The 10,017-nt window shown below is 36.7% G+C and overlaps 1 non-coding gene across 1 annotated transcript; it reads left to right on the forward strand.

Annotated features, from left to right (window-relative positions):
* Positions 1-1,367: 1,367 nt before the first annotated feature.
* Positions 1,368-1,474, forward strand: LOC116021325. The gene has a single exon (XR_004098984.1). It is a non-coding gene; the product is annotated as a small nucleolar RNA R71 (small nucleolar RNA).
* Positions 1,475-10,017: the final 8,543 nt, after the last annotated feature.

Below are 10,017 nucleotides of genomic sequence, written 5' to 3' on the forward strand. Positions count from 1 at the left end.
GTGGCTTGTGGCGCACGAACGCGGAGCACCCCTCCCCAAGGAACACCGTGGCCGAGTCCTCGAGCTTTCTTTTGTTGGTGAGCAAGTCTTTCAAGAATTTAGCATAGCGCGACATTTGACCTAAAGCATCAAGAAAAGGCACATTAATATGTAATTGCTTTAACAAGTCAAGGAATTTACCATATTGTGTTTTATCAACACTCTTCTTTACCCTCCCGAGGTATGGAAGGGGTAGTTGATACATAGGCACATCAACTTTGTCTTTTTCCCTCTCCAATGCTTGAGTGACCTTCGGACTTGTAGGCAATGGTGAATCTCCCTTTTCTTTGGCCTCTTCTTCTTCAAGTACCTCTTCAACGGTTACGTCCTCAATGGGATTCCTGGAATTGGAGCTCTTCTTCAAAATAGGCTCCGGGAGCTCTCTCCCACTCCTAAGTGTCACGACTTGTACCCTCTCCCGGGGGTTATTCACCGTAGTGCTTGGGAGTGCTCCTTGCGGTCTCTCGGCCAATGCCTTGGAGTTTTGAGCTACTTGTGTTTCCAAGTTTCTTATTGAAGCATGATTCTCTTGTCTCATAGTGGTGACGTCTTGCCTAATAGTGGAGATTTCTTGCCTCAAGTTTTGTTTCCACTCTTGTCTTATTTCATTCTTCATGGTAACCATGTCATTCCTAAACTCGCTAAACATCCTTACCATTTTGTCCTCAAAAATTTCCTTAGGTGCTTCATCCCTTGGTGGTTAATTGCTTCCTTGATACATCGGTGGTCTATAGGCTCCTCTTCTTGGTTGATTTTGGTTGTATTGATATCCCCGGTTGTATGGTGCATTATTGCTTGACCTTCCTTGGTTAGGCTTTTGCCATCCTTGATTTTGAGATGTTTGATTTTGCCAACCTTGGCCTTGCCGCCAATTTTGACTATTGTTATTTCCATAAGAGTTGAAATCGTTGGGCCTTTGGTAGCCCACGACATCTACTTGCTCGTAAGAACCATCATCATAAGTAGAGGTGCACTCATGAGCACCATGAGCGCCACCACATTTATCACAATACAAAGCCAATGTCATACATGTAGTCCCTCTTTGAGCCTTATTCATCTTCTCCATTTGCGCCTGCAATCTTCGTACCTCAAGTCCTAACGCCTCCATCTTAGCTTGTGACGCGATATCGCTGCTCACCTTATACATACCGCCTTTTTGATCTCTCTGATTGTACCAAAGCGAAGTGTTGGACGAAATTGTTTTAATTAACTCCTCCGCCTCATCGGGTCTAATGGGCACAAAAGCCCCCTTGAATGAAGAATCCAAAAGTAGCTTGCACTCATCGTTGAGACCCGCATAGAAAGAGCTAATAACGTCCCAAGGGTGCAAGACGTCCAGTGGGCATTGGCGTTTGAATGCCTTGAAACGCCTCCATGCTTCCCCAAGTGTTTCCATTGAGCCTTGCTTAAAATCTTGAATTTGTTTCCGGATTTTCAATGTCTTTGTGAGCGGGAAAAACTCTTGCATGAATTCCCTATGTAGTTGCTACCATGATCAGAAATGATTGTCTACATGGGAGTCCAGCCATCTCGCGGCCTCACGAATCACGGAGATAGGAAACGTTTTGAGCCGCACTACCTCTTCGGGGACTCCATTCTACCGGTACATACCACATGAACGAATAAATTGTGTAATGTGCACATAGGGATCCTCCGTCGGTGAGCCGCTAAATGGTTGATTCTGAACTAGTGTAATCACGACGGGCTTGATATCAAAATTGTTGGCCTCTACTAGCGAGACATATATAGAATTGTGCATGTGATAAGCATATTTTATACCATGATTTAAATAAGATTTTATAGATTAATTTTATTATTTATATTTTATATTTAATTATATTTAGTATATTTTAGTTATATTAGGATTAGAGTACTTAGTTAATTAAATTTATGTATAATTAAGCTTATTATTATATCTTTAATAATTTAGTTAGGTGGGTCCAACATGGTAATTAACATAATCCTATTCAAATTGAATTTGCTCTTTGCCAGTTTGCCGTATGTGAGTATATTTTTATTCTGTTTTCTTTTTACAGGTTACAGGCGCGCAACAACAAATAAAAGGCGCAAGCGGAGCTTCGGACGGCGACTTCGAATGGTTCTCGTTCGCGGAAGATCAAAAATCAAACAAACTTTTGAATTTGAAGTTGAAATTGGGAGAGAAATCAGCCTTTGATTTGGTAAGAGCAATAATTTTAGGGAAAATTGTTGGTTCAGAACCCTATAAAAGGAGAGCTATTCTGATGTATTTTAGCAGATTGTTCCTTTCATATTCTTAGAATTTTAGAATAGCTTTTCTCCATGTCTGGCTAGATTTTATTTATTTGGATTCAAGGAATTTAAATTTCAGTTGTGAATTTAGGGAGGTTTGATTTCAATTAATTTGTTGAATTCCTGTACTTCCTGTTCTTTTAAAGTTAACTTTCCAGGAAGACTGATAATGAATTAAATTGACAACTTAGTTTATTATTATTTTTTTCCTATTGCTATCTATGAGTTTATGATCCGTAATTGTCATAAACAATTAGACCGAGTAGTCTGTATTAATTATATTATTATGATCAGTACATAAAGAACATGAAGACTAAGTTGCAGGTTGTAGCTATCTCAATCTGTGATTTAGGCTTAGCTACTTTTCATTTAAGTGTAATGATGTTATTGAGTGAATATGGAACGCTATCGTCCCTAGTTTATTCAATAACAATTGTTGGTTTGAATGCTTAGTTTGAACCAATTAATTCAGGGAGATCAAAGGCTAGTTATGGCTATCTTGATTAGTCTTTAGCTAAGTACTTGAATTAACAATTTATTTGTAAGAGCCAATGATCTAAGTCACATCTTTCATATTTCTTTTTCCTTGAATCAAATATCATCATACCTGAACTTGTTTACGATTATAGTTTACTTTATTTACTTATTTCAAATTATTTCTCCCACTCTAAGTTCTTTTAATTTAAGAAACGATCTTCATTAGTTCTCTTGGGATTCGACCTGGTCTTGCCACTACTACAAATTAGTGGAGTGAGCCAGTATTAATTTTGTAGGGCTTTGACAACCCTGCCAAAATTTGGCGCCATTGCCGGGGAACTAAAAATTGTTTCTTGAATTATTAATTGTGTTGCCGGGGAACTAAAAATTGTTTCTTGAATTATTAATTGTGATTGCTTCTGTTATCCTTAGTGTTGCATGATTATTAATTGTGATTGCTTCTGTTATCCTTAGTGTTGCATGACTCGTTCTTCTCATTCAGGAGAATTACAATACATTCCTGAAATTGAGAAACTTGGGAAGCAACTAAGGAAGGAAACAAAGCAAAGAAATAGCTCATCGAGCTCTGAAGAAGTAAATTCAACCTGTGATCCAATAAACGAGGAGGTTGTAATTAAAATGGCTGAACCAAACAATAGAACACTTAGGGAGTTAGCTACACCGGATCTAAAGCAACAATCTCTATGTATAACAGTACCGAATCTTGAGGTTGATTTTGCTTTAAAATCTGGTTTGATTCATTTACTCCCTATTTTCCGAGGTTTGGCTGGTGAAGACCCACATAAACACTTGAAAGAGTTTCAAGTTGTTTGTGCAGGTATGAAGCCATGTGGGGTGACTGATGAGCACATAACCCTTAGAGCTTTTCCATTTTCATTAAAGGATAAAGCAAAAGATTGGCTCTATAATATTCCCCCTGAGTCAATTACTACGTGGAATGATGTGAAAAAGTTATTTCTAGAAAAATTCTTTCCTGCATCTAAGGCGACTAATATAAGGAAGGAAATATATGGGATACGGCAATGTACAGGGGAGACATTGTTTGAGTATTGGGAAAGGTTCAAAGGGTTGTGTTCTAGCTGTCCACACCATCAAATCTCAGAACAACACCTAATACAATATTTCTACGAAGGGTTGTTGCCTATGCATAGAAGTATGGTGGATGCAGCCAGCGGTGGTTCTTTGGTTGACAAGACACCCACGGATGCTAGACAACTAATATCAACCATGGCATAAAACTCTCAACAATATGGGACACGCGCGGATGGGTCAATCCGTAGAGTTAATGAGGTAAGTTCTTCTCAACTTGAGAATAAAATTTCAGATTTAACTACTCTTGTGCGTCAAATGGCTGTAGGGAAAATGCAATCCACAGGAGCATGTGGAATATGTTCATTTGTCGGACATCCCACAAACATGTGCCCGACATTGCAAAATCCAAGTCAAGAGTTGAATGCAATCGGGGGATTTTCTGGTCAACCCAATCGAAAATATGATCCCTTTTCAAACCAGTATAATCCCGGATGGAGAGATCATCCAAACTTGAGCTATGGGAATCAAGGGGTGCAACCAAGGTTTCAGAATCAGAATTTCCGACAATTCCAAGCGCCTCAACAATCTCAACCCCAAGCTTCAAATTCTGGTATGTCTTTAGATGAAATTGTTAAAGCACTTGCTAATAACACTCAACAGTTTCAACAAGAAACAAAGGCAGGTATTCAACAATTGGGTAATCAAATTTCCCAATTAGCCACTTCTGTTAGCAAGTTGGAAGCTCGAGCTTTGAGGAAATTACCATCACAAACGGAGGTGAACCCCAAGGAAAATGTGAGTGCAATCACATTGAGAAGTGGTAAGCAACTTCAGCCAAAATCCTCACTACCAGTGGAAGAGGAAAAAGAAGAAAAATCAAGGGAGGAAAATGAGTCTATAGCCAATGAAAATTCTAAGGTAAGTTTTGAATCCTCTGTTGGTCAATATAATTCATCTCTACCCCCTTTTCCTTCAAGGTTAGCAAAATCAAATGAAGAAGAACATGAAAATCAAATTCTGGAAACCTTTAGAAAGGTGGAAATCAACATCCCCTTGCTAGAAGCCATAAAGCAGATTCCCAAGTATGCAAAGTTTCTAAAAGAACTTTGTACCAGTAAGAAGAGGTTGAAGAGCAAGGAGAAAATCATATTGGGTAAGAATGTTTCAGCCATGATAAGCAATGATCTTCCTAGAAAGTGCAAGGATCCAGGTATGTTCACCCTACCCTGTATAATTGGTAATAAAAAGATTAAGCGTGCTATGTTAGATTTAGGAGCATCAATAAATGTTATGCCATTTTCCATTTATCAATCTTTAAACATGAATTCTTTGCAAGAAACTAGTGTAGTTGTTCAATTAGCTGATCGTTCTTGTGTGCACCCAATTGGAATTGTAGAGGATGTTTTAGTGCAAGTTAATGGGCTGGTTTTTCCTGTTGATTTCTATGTTTTGAAAATGAATGATGATGCAATAGATCAATCAACTCCAATTCTGTTAGGTAGACCATTTATGAAAACTGCTAAAACAAAGATAGATGTTGATAAGGGTATTCTTTCTGTTGAGTTTAATGGAGAAATTGCTAAATTTAATATTTCTGATGCAATGAAGTACCCTGATGATTATCATTCCCTTTATCATGTCGATGTAATTGATTCAATGGTGCAAGATGTTTTTGAGGATGTTTTTGTTGAAAATTTGCTTGATTTAGAAGCTGGATTTGATTTAGATGAGTTTGTTGATTCTTCTTGTGAAGTTTTATCAGCTATAATAACTGGTTTAAATTTTTCAAATGCTGATTTTTCAAATGCTGATTTTACATTGAATCATGAGAAAATGTTGCCATCTGTGTTGTGGGCTCCAACTTTAGAGTTGAAAACTCTTCCTGATCACCTCAAGTATGTATACTTAGGTGAGGGAGAGACATTACCTGTTACTATCTCAAATAAGTTGTCCCAGGAACAAGAAGACAAGCTGGTTTCAGTGCTGGAAGAACACAAAACTGCAATGGGGTGGACTTTAGCTGATATAAAAGGTATAAGTCCAGCTGTTTGTATGCATAGAATCCATTTAGAAGAAGATGCCAGGCCAATAAGGGAGCCACAAAGAAGACTCAACCCAACATTGAAGGATGTGGTATTTAAAGAGGTTCTTAAACTCTTAGATGCAGGTATAATCTATCCAATTTCTGATAGTGAATGGGTAAGTCCAGTGCATGTAGTGCCAAAGAAAACTGGTATAACTGTGGTAAAAAATCAAAATGATGAATTGGTACCAATGAGAATACAAAATGGTTGGAGAATGTGCATAGATTCTAGAAAGTTGAACTTAGCTACAAGGAAAGATCATTTTCCATTACCTTTTGTTGATCAAATGTTAGAAAGATTGGCTGGGAAATCTTGTTTTTGCTTTTTGGATGGATTTTCAGGTTACTATCAAATAGCCATTGCTCAAGAAGACCAAGAAAAGACTACTTTTACCTGTCCATTTGGAACATTTGCATTTCGGCGGATGCCGTTTGGCTTATGTAATGCACCAGGAACATTCCAAAGATGCATGATGAGTATTTTTTCTGAATTTATTGAAAGTTGCATAGAAGCTTTTATGGATGATTTTACTGTTTATGGCGATTCATTTGAAGTTTGTTTAAATAATTTGTCTAAAGTTTTAAAAAGATGTATTGATGCTAATTTTGTTTTGAATTATGAAAAATGTCATTTTATGGTTAGTCAAGGAATTGTGTTAGGGCATGTAATTTCAGCTAAGGGGATAGAAGTTGATAAAGCTAAAGTGGATTTGATTGTGAACTTACCTTACCCTACAAATGTTAGGGAAGTTCGTTCTTTTCTTGGACATGCAGGATTTTATCGCAGGTTTATTAAGGATTTCTCAAGGATTGTTGTCCCTTTGTCTAAGCTGTTGCAAAAGGAGGTTACTTTTGAGTTTGGGAAAGAATGTCAAGAAGCTTTTGACAAGCTTAAGGCACTGCTGACAAGTGCACCTATTATTCAACCTCCAAACTGGGAACTACCCTTTGAGATTATGTGTGACGCCAGCAACTATGCAGTTGGAGCTGTTTTGGGCCAGAAAGTTGGGAAGCAAAGCCATGTCATATACTATGCTTCAAGAACATTGAATGCTGCACAATGCAGTTACTCCACAACTTAGAAAGAGCTTTTAGCTGTTATTTTTGCTTTAGATAAATTTAGATCTTATTTGCTTGGTTCTAAAGTCATCGTTTTTTCTGACCATGCAGCATTGAAATATCTTTTGGGAAAAAAAGAATCTAAGCCTAAGCTAATAAGATGGATTTTATTACTTCAGGAATTTGATTTGACAATAAAGGATCGAAAGGGAGCTGAAAATCCAGTGGCGGATCATCTAAGTAGGTTGGTAAGAGATGAAGATACACTGCCTATTTCTGAAAATTTTCCTGTTGAACAATTGTTCCAGATGTTAGGTATGGTTCCTTGGTATGCTGATCTTGTTAATTACTTAGTCACTGGAGCTTTACCTGATTACCTTAGTAAGTCTAGGAAAGAAAAAATAAGAAGTGAAGCTAAATATTATGTTTGGGATGAGCCATATCTGTGGAAATTTTGTGCTGATCAAGTAATAAGACGATGTGTGCCTGAAAATGAACAACAGTCTGTTTTAGTTTTTTGTCATAATTATGCATGTGGTGGGCATTTTAGTCCTAAGCGAACTGCGAGAAAAGTGTTGGATAGTGGTTTGTATTAGGAGAATTTATTTAAAGATGCATATTTGTGTTGTAAGACTTGTGAAAAATGTCAAAAGACTGGTTCATTGTCTCATAGAAATGAAATGCCTCAAATTCCTATTCTAATTGTGGAAATATTTGATGTGTGGGGCATTGATTTCATGGGACCTTTTCCATCTTCTTGTGGCTTTCATTATATTCTATTAGCTGTTTATTATGTCTCGAAATGGGTGGAAGCAAAAGCCACCAAAACTGATGATTCTTCAGTGGTTGCAGGTTTTATGAAATCTAACATCTTTAACAGATTTGGAGTTCCGCGTGCTGTTATAAGTGATCAAGGGAGTCATTTTTGCAATCGAGTAATTGAAGCATTGCTCAAGAAGTATGGTGTGCATCACAGAATAGCTACAGTGTATCATCCCCAAACCAATGGGCAAGCTGAAGTGTCCAATAGGGAGGTAAAGTCTATTTTGGAAAAAACTATGAACACAGGTAGGAAAGATTGGAGCTTAGGGTTAGATGATGCTCTATGGGCCTATCGGACAACTTACAAAACTCCGATTGGGATGTCTCCTTATCGGTTGGTGTTTGGAAAAGCTTGTCATCTGCCCGTAGAGATTGCACATAAAGCCTACTAGGCAGTACAACATTGTAATATGGAGATGAAGAAGGCTGGTGAAGAGAGGAGATTGCAGTTGCAGGAATTGGAGGAGTTGAGGTTAGATGCTTATGAAAATTCTAGAATATACAAAGAAAAAACCAAGATGTTCCATGACAACATGATTTTGAGAAAAAGCTTTGAGGTAGGACAAAAAGTTTTATTATACAATTCTCGTTTGAAACTTATGCCTGGTAAGTTACGTACTCGTTGGATTGGACCTTTTGTTGTTTCTAACATTTTTCCTTATGGTGCAATAGAGATTAAAAACATTGATACAGGAAAAGTCTTTAAGGTTAATGGTCATAGGTTAAAGCCCTTTCATGAGGGAATGCCAGTTTTGAGTTTGGAAGATGTTGATTTAGCCCTCCCGGAGTATTTGTGATTGAAAAAGACACATACAGGGTTGCGTCGGGCATAACGACATTAAACAAATGCGCTCTTGGGAGGCAACCCAATTCAATAATTCATTTTTTTTTCTTTTGTCTATTTGTTTTTATTTCTTTTCAAATACGTTTTCTTAAAATATGCTCAATTTCTTTGTGAATATGTGAAGTTTTTATGTGTGCATACATTGAGGACAATGCATGATTTAAGTGTGGGGGAGAGTGTTGCACATTGATGATGACTTGTTTGGGTTACTTTCTTGTTATTTAGGGATTGATGATGACTTGTTTGGGTTACTTTCTTGTTATTTAGGGATATGTCTTAAGTTATGTGGGTTACTTTCTTGTTATTTAGGGATATGTCTTAAGTTATGATATATTTTTTCTTGTTATTTAGGGATATGTCTTAAGTTATGATATATTTTTGGTTTAGAGTTTTAACACATGAGAAAAGCAAGCATGATTTTATTTTATTATTTTTGTTCTCTTTTATACAAAAAATATATTTTCAAATCCTTATTAGTTTTATTGAATGAAAATGTGCAAGACTTGATGCAATTTGACCCTTTTGGTGAGCTTCTGAGCCTAAAGAGCAACACTTTGCTCAATTTTCTTTGTTGTGTGATATCAAGCATGACTTGTGTATGCTAGAACTTGCTCTTAAATGCATTTTGAGACCACATTCAAGTGAGTTAGAACATGAAGATGAAAAGGGCACCTAGGTTGAGCCACTTTGAGCCAAAAAAGCCTACCTTGCATTTTAACACCTAGTGAGCCACTTTGAGCTTTTAGCCTTTCTTTTCTTTTAATTGCCACATTACAAGCTATTTTTCCCTTTTCTTTGATTATTCCCCCCCAATAAATTTTGAACCCTTGAATTGAAGGAATCATATTAGTCTATTTGCACAAGGTTTTGCTTGTTCTTATTGTCAATAAAGTGTTACTATGAGTTCAAGATACAATTGGAAACTGAAAAGTGTAGCTTATATTGGGAGTTGAATTAATTTATCTAAGTGATGGTTCTTTTTATGTGAAGCATTGTTTTTCTATGAAAAATGAAGTTGAGAAATATGGAAAAGGAAAAATGAAGAGAATTGAGGTAAGAAAGTGTAAGAAACAAAAGAAAGATTTTGAATAAAGTCTTATGAAGGCAACAAAAGAAATGCAATATATATGTGGCAAAGGAAAAAAAGTATGAAAGATGAAGAAAGTGAAAAAAAAAAAGCATGAAAATGAAATGTGAAGGTGATGGAGGAATGAAAATATGTTTATGGCTTTGTAATTTTTCTTAGGGTGAAATTTTGTGTAGAGGCTTATGTGGTTCCTTCAACTTGTTAAGCCTAAAAATTCCTTTTACCATATCCCTTTACCCTAGCCAAGTTACAACCTTTAATGAAAGACCCTTTGATTCATGG

The sequence above is a fragment of the Ipomoea triloba genome, chromosome 5, assembly GCF_003576645.1.
Source record: "Ipomoea triloba cultivar NCNSP0323 chromosome 5, ASM357664v1".
Taxonomy (NCBI): domain Eukaryota; kingdom Viridiplantae; phylum Streptophyta; class Magnoliopsida; order Solanales; family Convolvulaceae; genus Ipomoea; species Ipomoea triloba.